Source organism: Chaetodon trifascialis, chromosome 4, assembly GCF_039877785.1.
Source record: "Chaetodon trifascialis isolate fChaTrf1 chromosome 4, fChaTrf1.hap1, whole genome shotgun sequence".
NCBI classification, from domain to species: Eukaryota; Metazoa; Chordata; class Actinopteri; order Chaetodontiformes; family Chaetodontidae; genus Chaetodon; species Chaetodon trifascialis.
The window spans coordinates 17,995,795-18,015,994 of record NC_092059.1 but is presented as its reverse complement, the minus strand read 5'-3'; the positions used below and the strand labels follow the sequence as shown (position 1 = coordinate 18,015,994).

Here is a 20,200-nt window from a genome sequence, read left to right as displayed (position 1 = left end):
GGGAGAAGGAGGAGGAGGGTTAGGGAAGAAAAAGGAAGGAAGGAGCAAGAGAGAAAGGATGAAAAACAGTGATAAGGAGACCTGTTGTTCCTGTTGCTGTCAAGATCTATTTCAGTAAAATTAGTTTAGGGTGGTCTTATTTTCATGCACAAGCGACACAAGACATTTTGTATTTACACAGGTATTACCTTGAAGGTTGTGTGTATTAGCATATCAAGCGCTATGAAAAATGCTCATTGAATGAAAAAGATGTTGTTCTATGGTATAAAGTTTAATAATATTCTTATCTACAATACTGAGTCCTTTATGTATTTGTGTATATTGAGTGTGTTTTCTATTCATGCCAGCAGCCATGTACAGAGTAGCCAGTTTTGGGATTTTTTACCAGTTATTTTCTCATGCTTGATGTCTAGTTTTGGAATGGAAATTTGTGTTTGTTCCTTCTACCCGAAAGCATTTCATCCACACTACCTATTCAGTCAAACCAAGAGCAGCTCCCCGGTCCAGACATACTCAATATTCATGACTGACACTATATCAGGAATTCCCTTTTATTTCCACAAATGGCAGTACTCTCCTCACTTCCTCTTTCTCTTTCTGTCCTGCCACTTTTCCCATCCTCTTTCCGTCCTGATTGAGAAAAGACCACGTGACCCTCTTTTGAGGTGGGGAAATCATAGTTTGGAGGGGAAGCTAGTTCCTGCCTCTTTGTGCTAATGGTGGAGCCTTGCGGTGCCCACCAAAAGCCTTTGATGGTATAAGGAGGACACACTCATCCACACACCAACACACCCTCATACATCTTGCATGGCCTCAGTCTGTCTTTGAAAACGTAGGCTGTGACTGTGGCCTGATAGCTGACAGGTGTTGATCTAGGCAAGGCCTATTTGTGTGTTCATACAGTATGTAAAGTGCAGTGTTCAAAATTTTTAAACATGTATGTATCCATGAACAAGACTCTAGTGACTCTGTGAGGATGTACTTGGTCATAGTGGTGCTTTGAGCTAAATATCTGCAAGAGATCATCAAGTCATTGGGGTTAATCCTCTGGGCCCTTGAATGACTGTACCAAATTTCATATGTCAATCTGGACCAAAGTGGTGGACTGACCAACTGACAGGCCATGATTGCAACCCCTACAACCTCTAACATGGCTTAAAAGTGAGCATGCTGGCTCTTCTTCAGTAATAGCACATGTTCACACTTAATAACCATGCTCTTGTGCTGGCTATGCAGGTTTAATGTCTCAGTTAAAACACAATAAAGGTAGTTTTTCTGGGATGACAAGTTCTTATTTTCTCTAGCTCAGCAATGAGGGATTTTCTGGTTACGAATCTGGTGTAGTAGTGGTGCTGTGTAGTGGGATTGCTCTGCACATGCACTGATTGGGCATGACCGGAGTCTTCACAAGGCTCAGAAGATATATTACTAAAACTATAGTGAGCTAAACACACAAGAATGGCAAGAATGCAGACAAAATCTCACAATACTAACATGGTACCTTGACAACTGTGAGTACTGACAATAGCCATGTTCGCTGTTGGATATGGTTTAACACAGTCCATACCCCCTGCCATCTCTGGAGGTAGGCCTGAAGGGAGGTGATGGGATTTTTCTCTGTTGGACACTTTCAAAATCCAACTTACACTTACTGGTTTCTCCAATGTTACCAACACCAACTTCAACACCCAAAAGTTTTATTCACAATCAGAATTTCCAGACTTTGTCTGTATTGTAGTTGCACTCTGTGTTATGAGGTGAAGCAGAGCTAACCTTGAAACATAACAGAAACATTGCTATTGCTAAGAAAAATTTCAGAAACAAGCCAAAAACTGGGTTGTTGCAGTCTACATCTATAGAAAATAAAAGTAAAAACTGCTTCAATATCAGTCAATATCCCTTGTTTGAGAGCCGATTATAGATACTGTGTAATTTCAGCAAGCTGTAATGCAGATTAAATGTAGTCATTGATCATGGAAACACACAGCGATGCTGCAGGAAGTCGTGCAGTTGCATATATATTATACTGTGAGAACCTCTCAGCAGAGCATACAGTAGAGACTTGACATTTTAGCACAACACAGTATCTTTTATTTTAGAAATACCACTGTTTCTCTAATTGCCATTGTTACTAAGAGTTACATTGTCCATCCAGTAAGAAAACAGTTGCAGGTTAATTTACCACTGTGGACCTGAATCCTGTCAAAGTGCCTCAGAGCAATGAACAGAACACTTACCTGCTCGCTCATTGCAGGGTGCCCTGGATTGGAACATTTGACAATGCCTAAAATGTTGAATCACAGGAAGTCTTTATCAGCTGCTTTTCAGAGTTCAGTGCTTCCATTTCATCTTTGGACCTGGTGATTGCCATAGGTACATCTTCTATCCATCAGTGGCCAGTCGACTGAGAGCTTTCTCCTCCATCTTTTTTAAGTGCTTTGAATCTCCAAAATGAGCACATTGGTTTCACTGGTTTCAAGTAATGCTCAGCACTCCACTCTCAGTTTGAAAAGTCTGCTTCTGCAATTTTTCTCTTGTTGTCCTTTTAGTCTCTGTTGCATCATTGCTCTCTCTCTTTTTGTCTTGAATAAGGCTGACTCTGCAACTAAGAAACCACTTTGTGAAATCCCACCTCGCCCTTGAGCACCATAGCATCTCTATGGCTAACGGCAACTATGAAAACCAATTGAGGTCAGGCTTGTTATTTGGCCTGTCATGGGACCACATTGGCTATGTTGCTGATTTGGCAGGTAATGCTTCTGTCTGCCCGGTCAGGAAGAATTTTATATGGTGGTGAAGTTGCATGGGCTGTTTTTAACCTAATAAGGAATACTTGTCATGTTTTCCATGTGGAAAGCTATGGTATATTTCAACCTGGTGGTATATTTCTGATAAAGGTAGAATGTGACTCTAGGGGTCATGCTAACTTTGCACTTGCCATCTCCATTGTAGAGGTTTGGATAAATGACGACAACATTTATCAGGGTGAGGTGAACAAACCTCCCAAAGCTTTCTGAGTGAACATGAATGTTACATGAATCATTTCTCCTGTCTTTGGGTCTCACTGAAATTGATCACAGAAAGTAGCCCCCTGAAAAGGCCATTATTGCTAATTGCACTCTGTTTTTAGAGCGATTGTCAGTGTTGAGGTGAAGGAATTTTTTGATCCAGTTATACTGATAGGGAGTTAAAGGACTCTCAAGTATTACATATTTAAAAACTATAAATGGAATATTAATCAAGAATCTGACAGAATAGAAATATAGATTGGCAGCTCTCACATCAGGTGCTGAACTGAGCCACTAGTTATCGATCCACTTGGACCGCTGTAATGATCATTAAATCTGTAATTGATCAACTGCCAGCAGTGATCGACAGCACCACCTCTCTCCTCCACATTTCCAGTCTCACCATTCCTTATGGTCAGATGTAAATAAATGTGAAGGAATTGGGTCATTAATGACCTTCATTTTAGTCTGAATCATTTTAATCCAAATGATTATATTCGGGATTTGATAAGGTAAATCAAAAGAAAAGCTAAACTTCCCACAACTAAATTTAATAAAACTTTTATCCATAATGTTTTATTTGAGGCAGAAATTGCTGAATAAAGAGCCTGTCAATGTAAAGATGGAAATATGTACCGTACGGGTTTTTATCACCCGCATTTAATCTAATAAGCGACATTTGGAGTCCCATTGACATGGAAAAATTAGTCTCTTTGAAGCTATTATTGCTTATTAGTATCCTGCTGTCTGGCAACCAAAACAAAGGCATTCACTGAGTCTTATTGTAATACATCAAGTAAGCTTTATACAATGAACACTTTATTACATTTATTACATTTTTTTAAGTAATGATGAATGACACCTGTCAATGTTTATAAAAGTGACGGTGCCAGATTTCCTTCTTTTGTGTGTGAAAAAGAATCCCTGCGTGTTCATCTTCCGGTCCCAGACTTTGATGGGTCCACCTCCCTCCTCTTCTATGGTTAACATTGTCCGACAACTGACCGAGCTCGCCACATCTGCCACATTGAACTGCAGACAGTCTCTCTCCTGTTCGGAAAGGATTTGATTGTGACAGACTGGAGCTCATTAAAGTATTGGCTTTGGAGCTGCTTCAATCCACTTTCCTGACTACGGTACTAAATGGATATCTAAAGATGTTTTTGATTTAGCATAATTTGCACCAATATTCTTGCTCTAGCTATTCATACATAGAGGACAAAGACAAGCACCTTGACGGACAGTGGAGGACAAACCTGTTTTTTACTGTTAACCTCCCTGCAGACCTCAGGTACTAAAGCTCTGCCAGCAGATGTACAGCCAGCTTCTCTAATTCTCTCTCAGGGCATTTTTGCTGAATTAAATACCATAAGACAGTCAAATTACCCCCTTGGCTCCTTAGCATATTTCCTCCCTCTTCCTACCTCCCCTCATTTGCTCTTCCTTTCTCACTCTATCCTGAGGCAGCATTTCCCGTAGTAGCACACCAGGCCTGACTGTGTTAGGCAGTTATTTAGTAGTGATGGTCCAGCAGCTCGCCTCAGGCCATCATTGATATGGCTAGTTCTTCCTCTGTGGCATTTAACTTTACTACTGTTGCCAAAGTGGGAGGAAGGGAGTGAATGAATGGAAAAAAATAAAAAACAGTAACTATGTGTTGGGTGTTCGCTGGGGTGTGTGACCTGTTTGTCATTTAAACCTCAATAACCCATGTTGGGTCCAAGCCAGCAGTCTAATCTGTACACCCAGTGTTAATCAGGGAGTAATCCTGACAGTACTTGTCACATAGACAGCTTGGGTCGCAGCTTCTTCGCCACCAAAGGTGAAGTCAGTGACAAACATGGACAAACAAACAAGTGGGTGAAAAAGCTTTGGATCTTTTTAGATGAGTTTTAGCAGTGTATATATAGCTGAGAGGTGGCTCATCTTTACCAGATAAGATCCACTGCTGTTCAGTTTACTGCCATGCACGGAAAATTACACCTTGCATTAAATTGCATCTCATATCCAGATTGTACCTAGATATAATTTAACCTGATTACATTTACACCTGGTATTATTCTGTGTCTCCAGTGTCTACATTGAGATCCAGTTGAGCTCTGTCCAACTTCTTCTGATCCTGTAGAACTTTTGATTTTATTTGTAGAAGACTGCGACCGGTGTTATCCAGATGAGACATGCACTTTTGCCAGTGATGTGAGCATTTGGCACTTAAGAAGAAGTTTTATTTCCGCCCACGTAGTTGTTGTATGTGGATTGAAAATGCAACAGCGGTCACACTTTTGTTCAATGTGGAGACAGTGCACCCCTGACTGCTTCTGGTTTGACTGATTGGATCACAATTCGTCCTCAGTGCATCTTGGATGCATTTACTCCTGTTGCAATCTGATCACTCAAAACACATTTTAATGCAAGGTGTAAAGGGGGTTTTTGTAATCAGGTTAATAATTGAGATTTGAGCTTTCAGTGCAGGTTCCCAGCCTCAACATTTCTGTTGAAAGCACACCTTCACAGTACGACGCAACAGAGACTACAAAACTCAGCCAACTGGGTTACCAATTGCAAAATGAAGGTTTTACAGTCAGTCGGTATGAAGACACAGTATGTGGCTTGTTTTTGGAGTGAATGCTTCTGCTGTGTGTGCCCTGGCATGTGCTATACACTTTGTGAGTGAGCTGCTGACTGTTAGCTGTTCAAACTGAAATGAAAAGTACTGCGTTTATTAGTATTTAAGGACATGTTAGTTGTAGGTATTAATGGATTATTCAGAAATGTATGTGTTTGGATCAGTTTCCCAAAGGCAGTGTTCCCTGTACTGTGTACTTGTATGTTTAACCTTTGGTTGCATCCAAAATAAACTGAAATGTGGTCACTGGCATTTTGTCCACAAAATGTTTAATGCTTGATTTCTGGTTAGCTGTCAATCTGTGTACGTAATGATGGATGAGACTGCCAGCTATCCAGTCATCCTTCCCTGGTTACAGTTGAGTGTCTCCATTGTCTCTCTGCATCTTCCTATCTGAACATCAGGACTTAAGAGGCACTGTGTCGCTATGGAAACCCTGAGCTGAGTCTGAAGAAGCAACAAGGTTTCAGAGAGTTTATTTGAAGTTTATAAATAGGACGCAATTAAAATGGATGTTAACATTTGCTCTGAAATAGAAACCTCTTCATTATTTATTCATGTGCACTTTTATTTTGAAGATGCAGTGTGTGTGCACCTCTGTACTGTACTACAGGCTGCTTTTTTTTCACTAAAGTAAAAAGTAAGAGGGTTGAAAACATAACAACCTGTCTCCACATACAACAATTCACATACCTTTATACACATCCATACACAGGTCTTCTCTCATTGGCCGAACCCCTGAGTGTCTGACCCTCCACTCCCTCCACCTCTGTCATCCCTTTGGGTTTTCTGTCCCCACATAGTAACAAACTCAACTCATGTCCTCCAGTAAAAAACACAACACACAGAAAATGTCAGATATCTGGGGGGATGCACTTTATCCACTGACCCCTCTCAGTGCTGCTGCTTGTGTGTGTGTTTGTGCGAGACAGAGGGGGGCATCTCATCCTGCTCCAGCACCAAATTGTTCCCTACCAAATGCAGACTGGAACAGTACAGCATGTTTTTCACATTACTTTTGTGCAGTTCAGTATGAGTTTTTTTTTTTGTTTTTAATAGCATTTTGCAATGGCACCCAAAATTTCAAAGGGCGCTGCAATTAGTACACATAGTGCTATTATACAGTATGTCCTAGAAATACCTTCAGATTCACTGCATTAACAGTTGCTTTAGCAGTGAATAAACTGCAGCACTATATTCAAATAGAACACAAGAAAGAGTGGCATTCATGCTGGAAAAGTGAAGTGTCTAATGCAGAGAGGATGGCTCAGTCTCAGTGCCAAGCAGCACGAGAGGAGGAGTTTCAGTTTGTTGACTTGTGGAGGAAATTCAGTTTGTAATGTGAAGAACAAGGCTTTGTCATCTTTTTTCTGCGTAAAATAGGCTTCCCTGAGCTTTGTGAAACTTCATTTTACTGCTGCAGCAGCCAGTGACTCATCATCATATAATCATTATCGATTACTCTATTGAATTATTTTTGGGGGAAACAAATGTGAAAAATACTCGATCACAACATCCCAGAACCCAAATCGATGTCTTCACATTTTTTTTTTTGGTCGGATTAACTGCATAAAACCCAAAGATTTCAGGAAGCTGGAATCAGATGTAAAAATGATTGCACAGGAGAAACTGACTGATGTTTTAAGTAGTGCGATGATGTGAATGTTGAGTGGACGCTTCCCTTATGGCAGTCAGTGTTGCAGAGCAGTTTTCAATGATAACTCAATAATATTAGCAAATAAAAATTTCAAGTGATACTTATTTTGACACTTAATTCATTTAAAGGTAGTTCCCCCAAATGTTACGCACTGGTCCTTTTAAAATAATAATAATAAAAAAAGATATTAACCAAAACCACTAATCCTAATAACAGCTCTCTGGTTTGTCAAGTTGTCGTCAATTTCACTGCAAGTAAAATGAGAAATTATTCTTTTTTTTTCTCTTTATTTTGCTTTCTGTTTGAGCAGTGTGTCTACACTCCCGGCTCTGCTTATTGAAATGCAGAACCAGCCGGACCATTAAAATGCCACGGCAGCGATACAGAGACAGATGAATTTGCAATCTGCCAGGCGGGCCAGCTGTTGCCCCCACCACCACCCTCCAGGGAAGCCTCTAGAAACTTCCTCGCCAAAAACCAAGGACAAAGGCCTCAGGGGGAGCTGATTTTTAATTACCAGGCTCCCATCCTCTGAATATTGCACCAGTAGATTATCTGACTGTGTCCCACTGAAATAAAGAGGAATGAGGAGTGTTGAGTGGGAGCTAGGAGTATCAGTGAGGGGTGGTGTCATCATAAGGTCCGACATGTGACTGTTATGACTAGAGGCCAGACTTTTTGTCTGACATACTTTCAAAAGTAGAGCCTTTTGGAATCCAATAGAGAAGGAAGGCATTTTTCAGTTTTCTTCATTAATCTGGCATTTTGAGAGTTTTTTAAGGCGCAAATGTGTTTTAAACTCAATTTTAAACTAATGATCCTCTGGCCTCAGAGCTGCAAACTCTGTTGTTGCCTGAATTCCCAAGGTGGAACTTTAAGTTTAATCTTGTGTTTTTAGTAGGTGTCAGACAAAATAGACACAGTTCCTTCCTCTTTCTTTTTTTGGCAGATTTAAGATTTTTGTGATCCAAACGCAGCCTGTTTGTCGCTTTCAATACTGGCCTTCTTTTGACGGAGCAGCCATCTATTCAGAAGATGATGACGGCTAGCTAATATTCTGGCTGTCAGTCATTCTGCCACCACTCTGGTCTTGCTCTCCCCTTGTGTCATCCTGCCTCCTGCTAGTCATTTCTCCATCCTTTCATATTTGTACCTTACATTCTCTACTATCCCATCTGTCCCTTTTCTCGTTTCCGTGGCCCCTTTTTACGTGTACCATATATTTTTCTCATGTGCCTTATCACTCAGAGTTGTGTAAACATGTTGGATGTCTGTAAGAAGGAAACGGTGGTGCTCCTCATTGAAGCGGAAATTTTCTCCAGTCAGTTCAGCGACTTCATGTGGACTCCTGCTTGGAGTAACTGCAGGGAGCAGCCCTGTAACAGACGTACTCTGGCACACCATCCTGCTGGTTCATCACAGCCTCTGTTCTCTAACATGACCCATAATGCACTACTCCCTACTCACGCTGAAGCCAGCCTCAGATGGCACAGCTCTTGCTTTTGCTTCCTCACTCCTATCAGAGGATGGAAGGAATTTAACCAATTGATCGACCACTCTGCCAGGGTGAGAAGAGGGAGAAAAGAAGCCTTCTGGCAGAGAATAGAATCAATAATTAGGTTATCCAGTGTATGCAGATGAGTAACACATAAGCAGGACTGCAATGTGTCTCTCATTAGCATTAGGAGTGTGAGTTACTGTAAAACTTGCTGTGAAACCTGCCTTAGGAAGCAGTTAACCTACCGAAGAGAATTTGATTACTGTTTGGTTTAATGGACAGCTTTAGTGACGTGATGCTTATTCCTGTTCAAAGGCTTTTTTAACCCTGATAACAGTAAGATCCAGGGAAGAAACACTGAATGCATGAACACTGAATGAAATATTTAACTTTTATACAAAACGTTGTCTCTCCAGAGCTGCAGTCCAAAAACCTTGTGCTGGTTTAACACTGCTGTGTTCCCTCCTTCAGCACTGACTGTCCCCACACCAATAGGGTGCCTCCCATTGTTGAGAATAATCTAGATAAAGAAATTCAGCTGGTGTCCAACTGAATGGATTTGGTGGTATTTGTTTGTTGTTGTCCAGAGATACACTGGACTAAATATAGTGTTCATATTGACATAGTAAGCAATGCTGCGATGTCATCTTGGTGGTCTTATTCTTTGCAGCTTCTCAACATGCTCATTCCTACATTTCACCTCGCCTTGCTTTTACGTTCTGATTGAGTTCAACTTATTGTGTTATTTCTGTTGTCGGATACTATATCTTGGGACTATTTCTGTTGTCGGATACTATATCTTGGGACTATTTCAATGTTTCAAAGAATACTGAAAGGATATACAAAATGGATTGAATCCTCTATCACAGTATATGTCATTTTGTATCACAATATTGATATGCACCAATTGAGGAGTTGTTAACCAGAAAAAATGTCTGCTTTTGACTAATCCAGTAAATTAAATACCTTACATTTCATGGTCCTTACCACATTCATGAAGAAATAATAGAAATCCAAGTTAACCGTAAAGCAGCCATGTGCATTGATTTGCAGCATTGCTCACAATGGTCTGGTACACCCAGAGATGTTAAAGGGACAGCTACCACAGTATAAAAAGCATGGCAAAATCTCACATTATATACTGTCATATCCCCCCCTGCTCAATCACAGTGAATTTCTTAAGACATATTTCGGAAATGTCTTCATATGGTTGTACAAAACAATGGCAGTCTGTTTCGTTAACAGCCCACACCATCAAAATCAGATGGACTTTTGTTTTTGCCAAAGCAATCGCTTTCCAGCTACAGACTGGCTGATCTTATTTGCTGATCACTGTTTCCCTACAAGTAGTAGTTGCTGGTGTTGTAAAGTAAAATATCTAGGTTTTGTGACTAGCTGTGCTCCCTCTGTAATTATTCTGTACACACAGTTTTACTTCGTACCCAGCAATCTGTCTTCATGGTTGCCTCCAGCACTTTAACGCTAGCAGCATCCTCTCTGATTGGCTGGTCTGTCACCTCAGGACTTAGTGGGCTCTGAGTGTTCAGCTGTGTGAACCCGGCATATTTCGCTCCAGCCTCATCGGTTTAGCAAAGCGTGGATGCCTCTCTGTCGAAGGGCTCACCAGCCAGCACCCGTGGGCCCCTTCCACATGCAGGAGTTACATAACACTGTCAGAAGAGAAGGGTAACTTGAGAGCTCGCTGCGCTCTCCAGAATAGTATAATAAGAAGAAAGAAGGAACTGGTTCTAAAATTCTGCATTTACATTTTTTTATATTTCAAGCATTTAACTAGCACTTAAATCCAAAGAGACCGAGAAAATGAGAGCAGGTAGGTGGTTCATTATCTTGCTCAAGGACATTTTGACAGGATTCAGTGCTGTTGATGGACGGAGTGACTCACGCTTCTGAAGCAAAATGTTGACATATTCACCTTGTGCTGTGAAGTACACCTACTGTAAGTGTTGGCATATCTTTTCTGACCTTACTCCAATTTGTGCTTAGCATGCCTAATGTTGAAAAATTACCCCGACCTTAACACCCCCAAAAGTCAATTTATCTGTCCTTAGTGTGAGATGTGACACATTGGGTCACTGACATCAGATTTTTGCTAATCCAGTACAACAGCCCTGTCATAACATATGTCTAAGAAGCCTATAATGCTCCATTTGTGGTAACATTTTTTGGAAATGTGTGAATGCAGTCATATGGATGTTATTGAGTCATAGCTCAGGTGTTGCACTGGACGATATAATATTGAACGGTGCTTTCTGTTGCCTCCTGTGCAGAGTGGTGAATGAGAGTGGCTGAATCTGAATATAATGCAGTCTAGTGCAACACCACCACTATGACCTCAATGTTAAAACATATAATTGAGTTAACACAGCTATGAAATTGTCAACAAAAGTGAGGTGAACTCTTCATTAGTGATATTCCTCTTTGTTGTTTGATGTTTATGCACTGCTGATAAGGAGCGATATGAGGTTGTTGCTGTTCTTGAGGTATGTTTTGCTGCCTTGAAAAGTGCAAATGTCTGCTCTCTTTTCCCCTGCTCAGGGACAGGCTGACTGACTCCTGATACTGTACCACAGTACACTGTAGTATTAGATCCAGCATGGCTACAGCACAGTATTCTTTCACTGGAAAAACTCGACCTGTCTACCTGATATGCTGGACACTCACAGCGGGATGGCATGACTGAACTTCCCCAAGGTCACTATTCACCAATGTCAGCTAGCCCCAGATGAGTGACCAGTGGCCCTTAAGGTCCCTGGTTTCATCTTTCCTCCCTATAGAGACCGAGGGAAGTGAACAGAGACTAATAGCCAGCAGAGAAAACAATAAGTGGACAGAGGACTTAACTTGTCAGGTACAGACTTGCGCACTTGACATGGAACAACTCCAGTGTCAGCTCAGCTCTACCAACCTCTGAATGAATTGCTTTTATCATAAAACATGACATGTTTGCTCGTATTGCCCTCAAGCTTCACATAAATGAAGACACAGTTCCCTAGGCAGTGATTAACATTTCAAATATCCCCCATCAAGCATCTGCCCTTTTACTGCTTTCCTCTACTAGTATGGCAGCAGATGCAGCTTAGTTTCAGACAACGGAGCTTGTTCTTTCCCATCGCTGTAACTAGAACCGAAATTGTAACACAAATATTTACCTGGTGATCTGAGACTTGCAGCACACGGTGGTTTCATTTGAAGGCAACCTCAGGACATTTTAGTCAGTTTAGTATCCTCATGTAGTCATTTATTTATCTTATCATTATTGTGTGCATATGTGTTTGTTGTTTAAGGGCTTCAGCCTAGGATTATTTCCACTATCAGTCAGTCTGTTATTTTAATTGTTTTTTTGTAATCTGTTAGTCATGGAGAATTTTTAAATATCAGAAACTAGTAAATATTGCCCTTCAGGATTTCTTGGAACCCATGGTAACAGCATCAGATTGCCCCAAAATATTCAATTTACCATGTCATAAACATAAAAAGCACCAAATCCTCACATTTAAAAAGCTTGAACCAGGCACTTTTTGTTGATGACAGTGGCGTCATCAAGGGGTGGTCAGGTCACATCTGTCACTGCATCACATTCTGATCACTCGACCCCCATCTAGCCACCTCATTAAAAAAAATTCTGGGGGCATTGCTTGATGAATAATTTAACAATTACTCAACTGTCAAAATTCTTGACGATTGATTTCCTGTCAGTAGACCAATGATTTAAGTGTTTTGAGTCTGTTGCTGGCGTCGCCTTTTATAAAGTTTAAATCATCATACGCACAATAAGACTATTAGTAAATTCTTATTGACCATACTTGTAATACTTACTTTTTTTTAAGTAGTGTTTTACACAGACAGACATGGGAAGCAGTGCAACCACCAGCAACTAGAATCCAACGCAACACATCTTTGTCTTCAAATCTTTGTCTCAACTAGTGTCTGAGGACATTTAATAAAAGGACTCATTATTTAAGGATGAGAGCTGCCGTTCCTCTTCGAATTTCAGCCAGGGGAAGTCCTTTTTCAGCGTTCCATTAAATGTTCATTCGGCAGTGTTTCATTTGTTTCAGATCACAGCAAGTTAGCCTTTTGTTAGGCCAACATATAGTTAAGTGACTGTCCTGATAGTAGATTAAGTAAATGTGTGACTGGTACAGAAAGAAAAAATATTAACATTTTTATTAAAGTAACATATCAGTAAGATGCAGACAATGATATCTATCACCATCAACCATTTTATACTTTCATTTGAGATTAGAGCTAAATTTGTATCATTCATCTCTCTTGTATAAACATGCAGCCGTAAGTCATTTATGTTCACACTAATATCGCTTCCTTTTAGAGCGTCAAGACACTTATCTCAAAGCTGCGTTGCACGGGGTGCCACTGCCGTATTTCATTCATAGCACAGACCAATTTTTTTTCCATAGCGTGTTGCATTGTGCAGCTCTGACTGAACTGCATGTGTATGAAAATGTGTTATACTAATAACCTCGAAGTTAAAATTTTCAGAGATCAAATCTCAAGCCATTTGTTGGCCTGAGATTTTTGAATGAATTTGATTTGAAAGACATGATTAGAAGTTGGGCCGCGGAGCTTATTATAAAGAAAAGAGCACTGCAGAGTCCAATAAACCAATCAAAACAGGATGTAAACATATTTGAAGGTCAAGCCATACATTATACAGTATGATGAAGTGTAAGCTAATGTACTCTTTAATACACTTTATGTGTTGCATTTATGCAAAACATTACATCATAACAAATGTACACGTCTGAAGCAGTGAATGAGTTTATAAATCTACAGCTGGTTTGACTGCATGGACACTGGAGTGTTGCTGCTGTATGCAGTCTGTGAGCCTGTGGCAGCTTCCACTAGTCAGGCCAGTATGGTAAAATGAAATGCTTATGGATGTAGATGGATGTGGAGGTGGAGTGCCGGTTTGGACACATCAGCAGTTTTTATTTTTAGCTGCATGTGTTAAGTAGGTTACCTGTCGGTGAGGTCTGAGTAATGGAATGTCTGCCCAACAAGCCCCCCGGCTACAATTAGAGGAAGCCTCTCATTCCCCTCTTTGTACATACTATCTCTCTCCCCTCTCTTTATCGCTCTCTTTTTCGGCTTCTGCCTCAATCTGTCTCTCTCTCTCTCTGTTATCTATCTTGATCTGTCTCTGTCTCTCTGTCTTCCCTCCTTTCTCTTCTCAGACTCCTTCTCTCCTTTTTCCATCTCCTTTTCTGTCTTCTTTTTTTGCCTTCAGTCAGTCAGTTTAAAAGCCACCAGAGGATAAATCTAATGGGTGCATGCAATACTGAAGAATACACACATCGACACGCACAACGCTGGATTCAGACTGATGGTGGACAGTGTTGATCCAATCCCCCTGCCTGTGCTAATGCTTTTTTAATCTCTACGTATTTAACATGTCATCTGCAAAATGCTGGATGGGTCCGTGCTGATGTGTAACATTCCTGCTTATTTGCGCACAGGTGAAAAGGGGAATTGTATGTATGTGGGCCAGCATTCATATATTTGTTTTACTTAAATAGTTTCAACATGCTGATTCTGTGCGAGCAGGAGTAGATTGTATGCGTGTTTGAATGTACTTTGTTGCACTGACATTTGTGCTTTCATGCATTCATCAGTGTACATTTGCATGCATGTATGCTCACTATAGTGCATGCCCTCATGAATATGCGTATATAGTTCTGCTTCACACGGGGTTTACAGTGTAACAGGCTCTGTTGGCTGGCTTTTTTACTTCTGTGAAGTCGCTTAATGAAATTTGCATGTGCTGGTTTTGCCAATCACAAAGAATTCAGCAATCCATCCTGGTATCCTGTAAATCGTGAAAACCCACACTGCCATCCACTTCCTTTTTGCAACTAAAAGATCAACGTAAAAACCAAGAGCATTACCTGCAGTTAAGAATAGCCTTGTCTTTTCTTCAGATATGATGCTGCCTCTCCTACCATGGTCTTATCGCAGCCACAGATCCCCTGTCCTTCTCTTATCCCTGTCTGGAAATGGAACAAACGCAACAGCCTCCTGGATCCCCTGACTGTCTGTTCCATTAATTCACCCGTGGCAGCAGTGGAAAGATATTCAGGCTAAAGATTCTTTGGATGATGGCGATAGCGGCAATGATGTTTAATGTACTGCTTTTAACGGTGGTGCGTTCAGTGGCCACATCAAGCTTCCTCTTCAGCTTTAGAGGATGATGAGCTGGTGGTGCCTTACGGTGTTATACTCTCTGCCTAAGACAGGAAGAGTAGACATCTGGGTTTGCCCCGTTAAACCTAGAAAGCCCGATCACAAACCACCTGATGTAACCTTAGTTATATTACAGGGACATACATACAAATAGGGGCAACTGACCTGGTTAGGATTTGACATCTGTTACTCTGAGGAATCAGTGGGTCTGCCCTGATTATCCAAACTAGTGCAAATCTTCACTGCAGGAATGAGACCTACAGAACCTATTGGAGAGACCTGTGCTCACAGAATTAAGGTTATAGGGTGCCGAAAAGGGACTATTCTGTTTTTTTTGTGTTTGTGAAAACAGTGTACAGCCGGAATGTTGAACTGGGGCATTGTGACAGAGATCTGATGCAGCTGATGAGGGTGCAGTTCCTCCTGAACACCTCAGCCTCCCTGCAGAGATCAAAGAGCTGCCAGCTTCATCATACATGCACATCCGCACACCTCAGCCTCTATCCAAATAAGCAGCATATACAGTAACTCTTGTTCCAGCAAGCAGTTAGCAACCAAATGTGTACACTAATCAGCTCAGGGCTGAAGTGAATTTAAGAAAGAGTTCACTATAAAACAAAATGAACTGGGAAATGAGGTGACAGCGACTGTAGCTAAACAAACTTGCATTATCATTTTGAGTGCTGTACTGAATATAGTGGAAGTTGGATGCTGTAGTGCCACAATTTACTCTCTCTACCCTACAGAGTGTAGATTAACACAGTAGTGTCAGATTAATTAATTAATTGATAAAGGAGTCAGGCAATAATTGGCTTTTTTCCATCATTCTGGATGCAACCATGATCTGATTTTATGCTACACACAGTAAGAGTATGTGCACAGGAGGATGCAATGAAACGGAAAGTTTTTTGTAAGCTCACTGAGAAGTTGGAGGTGTGCAGCCTGTCGTCTGCAGCTCTTCATCTAACTGCTTACTGTGGCTGCTCCTTCTTGTTCCATTACACCCTGCAATATTTCAATCTCATCTGATGTCAAAAAATGCTGAAAATAACTGCTGTCTTGTTTTGTAAATGCATTTGTGATGAACAATAGCGGTAATTGCAAGGCGCACTGACAAACATACTGCTTTTCCTGTGACTCCTGTTCACAAGAAAGTCAGCTCATGTTTGACCAGTTAAATGCTTTTAACTGCTTTTAAGTAGTGGGAAATGTTCCGTTTGCATTACTAGGAACTTAATACAGGATTGTTTGCAGGTATTATGAACCGACACTCAGTTCATAATACTGAAAATATACAAATATTGCAATACTTTCACCAGTGGGCCATAGGCTCAGTCAACAGTCAACACCTCATTCTACAATAGATGCCTTCAGAGAAATGTATTTAAATAAAAATCTTTGAGATTTTAACTTTCATATTACTATTTCATTTTTTGAAATATCAAAAATCATCATGAAATATGTCACATTGCATTAGACCCCTTAAACTCTACACGCACTATATGCACTTATGTGTGTGTACAGTACGTGCTTTTTTCCTCTCAGCTTAGCGGGACTCCTGAACAAATTCTGGTGTTACAGATAAAACCAGCGTTCTTTTAATTTTATAGCAGGAAGAGAGTATTGCCGCATGAAATATGTAAGAAATCACTGTCAGAGAAAGGGCTGGTCTTGTAAGCCTGCACACCGAGACCACAGGGCTTAAACGTCTTTGCATGCTTGCTTTCTGCATCGAAAATGAGAGGAGATGAGGCAAATATTTTGGAGGACACATGGAGGTGTAAGGAGAGGAGGGAAGGAAAGGAAATGAAGTAGACAAGAGAGAGGGAAGAAAGAAGAGATGAAAGTATATGAGGAAAAGAGAAGGAAATAGAGAAAGCAGTAGAAGGTGGTGCAGTAGCAGATGAAGCAGAAAAGAGGGGAGAATATGGAAATACTGAACAAGAGGGGGTAAGTGAGGAGGAATAAAAAAGATGGGAGTAAAGAATTCAAGGAGAGAAGCAAATATGCCGTGGAAAATTGAAGAGAAGAGGAAGAAAGCGTTCAAGACAAGAAGGAGGGAGATTAAGCAGAATAGAGGACGTCCTCTCCTCATTTTTGTGGGGTTTTTTGAGTAATGAGGCTGTTAATTAGCAGAGGCATGCATGGTTTATTAAATCAAAGTGTTTACTACTTTCACTGTCAAACAGATTCTTCCTGGTCTTCCCTGATGTTGCCATGGTAATTACATTGTCATAAATGTGTTTGTGATTGATGGGCTACCTCGTAAAAAGTAATGCATTAATCATTGGTGGGTAATTATTTTAAAAGTAATGTTTGTACTTGCTGAGTAATTAATAATTGTTGTGTGTGTGGCGTCCGGCACCACCTTCTCATCACACCATGTAAATATTTCTGAAGACAGTAAAAGTTGTAAAACATCCACTAGCTGAAAGAAACATTTCTTTGATTGGTGATTGCAGATTAAAACAAATCTGTAACTGCAACTGACTATTAAATGTCAGGAAATAGTGCAAAATGTGCAATGTACGTCACAATTCACATAAGTGCAACAAGCCATTGGTGCAGTTCAAATGATGACATTCACTTTACGATTACATAAGACAAAAAGCAGGAAATATTTGCTTGAAAATGACCTGATTACCTGATCTGATAAAAGTTCTTAAAATTGTGCCGATTAATTTTCAGCTGATAAAATAATTGATTCATTGACAGACTCCCTAAATCAAAGATGACTAAAGTCAACCACTTCTGTCTTGGAAAAATCCATTTTCAACACAAGAAACAATGCATCCAGATATATGTTCAGTCTTTTAAATTTGAACTCAATGAAACAAAATTTGAAATGTAATTTATCAATCTCATGGGTCTCATTCAGGAAATCAGTTTTGCTGTCAGGTTAAAACAACCATGAACACATTAGAAAAGAACATCTCACGCAATGCTGCCTTCATTCCTGAAGGGCTGCATCTTTTTTTCCCTTTTTTTGTGGGGCGGGGGGTGGTGGGGGGGCTCAGAGGGAACACAATGTAAAAACTGTTGGTTCAATTTCCAACACATAATACACTGAACGACACACCACCTCCACACTACAAATCTCATTAAAGCATTACACACAGTTGTGCCAGCAGCTTCCATCAAACCCTGTGTGTGTGTGTGTGTGTGTGTGTGTGTGTGTGTGTGTGCGTGCGTGCGTGCGTGCGCGTGCGTGCGCGTGCGTGCGCGTGCGTGCGCGTGCGTGCGCGCATGCACAAAATAAGCATTTTGTAGTATACTGGTAACATGGTAAACAAGGAATTATATTCAGGTAATTGTTGCTTGAAATATCAAAGTACAGTAGAGATAAATTAAACATAATGTGTGCATAATAATGGCTGTTATTATATTGCAAGCTGTTTGGGGTTTTTTGTGTTTTTTTTTAATTAATTTATTTTTTTAAAGAAGAACGTGACGTGAAGCGAGTGGATTCAGGCATTAACAGTCAATCTTCTGTCATAAGCTGTCGGTTGTAGCTGAGTTTCTTTTAGTTTACTAGATTTTTCTTCCCATGTTCAATTTACTAAAAAAAAAATCTGAGAATAAACAAATTACCATCTAACATTAGTCACAAATGCTGTAAGTAGCACGAGTTATGTAATAAAAACGTTGCCATTGGGCGCTCTGGCAGCCCAGGGGTCAAAGCACTGTACAATCAGTTGCAGGGGCTGCAACTAGTGATTATACTGTATTCATTAGCCATTAATCTGCAGACAATATTTTCCTTAATGATGAATTGCTTGGTGCAGTTTACAGTAGTAGAATACTGAGAAAACCAGCAAATATTAACATTTGAGAAGCTGGAACCAGAGTATTTAGGCTCCTTGACAATTAATTTTCTGTTATTCATTGAATCGATGGCAGCTTACCCAAAACTGCATGAGTCAAATTAAAAGTCATATAAAGATATGAATTTACAGATGTTTGAGCTATAAATGTGTGTTTAAGGGTCACCGACCGTCAACAGAAACGTTCAGTATTTTACAAAGAAATCTTTCCTTTGTGTAAAGAAAACTTTTTGTGCTTTTCTTTGACAGTGATAGTAGAGACAGAAAGAAAATATACAGAGAGAAACAGCGATAAAGGTCCCTGACCAGAGTCAAACCAGGGATGTTAGAATTACATGGTAAGGCATCGTGACCAATAGGCTGCCAGGAAACCCCCAAAAAGATATCTTTTCTTTGGCTGTCACCTTAGTGATCATGTTGTGCCAGTCTGTAAACAATGACACAAACACAGACTTCCATTACTGGGCAGCAGTCTCCTCCCTGGCCTGAGCTGTTGAGTGAGTACTTGCTGGGCTTTTATCTTTCAGGGTGGAGGAATGTCCTTGCAGAAATACATGGGGTCACTAAAAGACCTCCTGATCAAGACCCTTTCCCTCTTATGAGCATAATATGCTCTCCACTGTCAGGAAACAAGGAGAGGAACGAAGCAAGCAAGATGAAATTTCTCACTCACACTCGCTCTCACACACAGTCCCACACACTTTCCCCCACGATACACACAAACACACATCAAGGCCAGTCAGGCGCAGGGTTGGTTTATCTGCAGCTTACAGTGAGTTGTTGGAGAATGCTGTGCTGCCAGTCTTCTCTCTGGTCGTGTTTGCAATGTGCGTGTGATGGTGTGCGTGCGTAGAAAAGAAAGTGTGGGGCAGAAATAGCAGAGTGCCTGCATATGTACAGTATGTGTGTTTGTGAGTGAGACGCGCATAGGAAAACAAGCAGGCGTGTTTTGTGTGTGTGTGTGTGTGTGTGTGTGTGTGTGTGTGTGTGTGTCTGTGTGTGTGTGTGGCTGTGTGTGTGAACACAGCATTGGCTGTGGATTAGACAGCACAGACTAAGAGACTGAGGCCTGGGGAGTGCTTTTGCAGGAGGAATGGGACAAACACAGTGTCATAGCTGTGTTGCTGCTTTGTGTCATAGCTGTGTTCTGAACCCAGTGCAATACTCTGCCTTCTTTTCTACTTTATATGAACATCTTGAAACACAGAAAAGATATGAAAGATCGGTGAAAATGTCAAAAGTTGTTTATGCTGGGTTGCAACATTCTTTGCTGTTCTTGTCATCTCATGAATCCATTTGGAAATAAGTACATAAATCAAGATAAGCAGGATAAACTTGCACAACCTTCACCCATGAACAGGACAT

At 40.6% G+C, this 20,200-nt stretch overlaps 1 protein-coding gene across 3 annotated transcripts in view; it reads left to right on the top strand.

The window, feature by feature from the left end:
* The window catches only part of rabgap1l (RAB GTPase activating protein 1-like), a 115,755-nt gene that overhangs the window by 50,804 nt on the left and 44,751 nt on the right, over window positions 1–20,200 (top strand). The gene's annotated exons all lie outside the window — the stretch shown is intronic.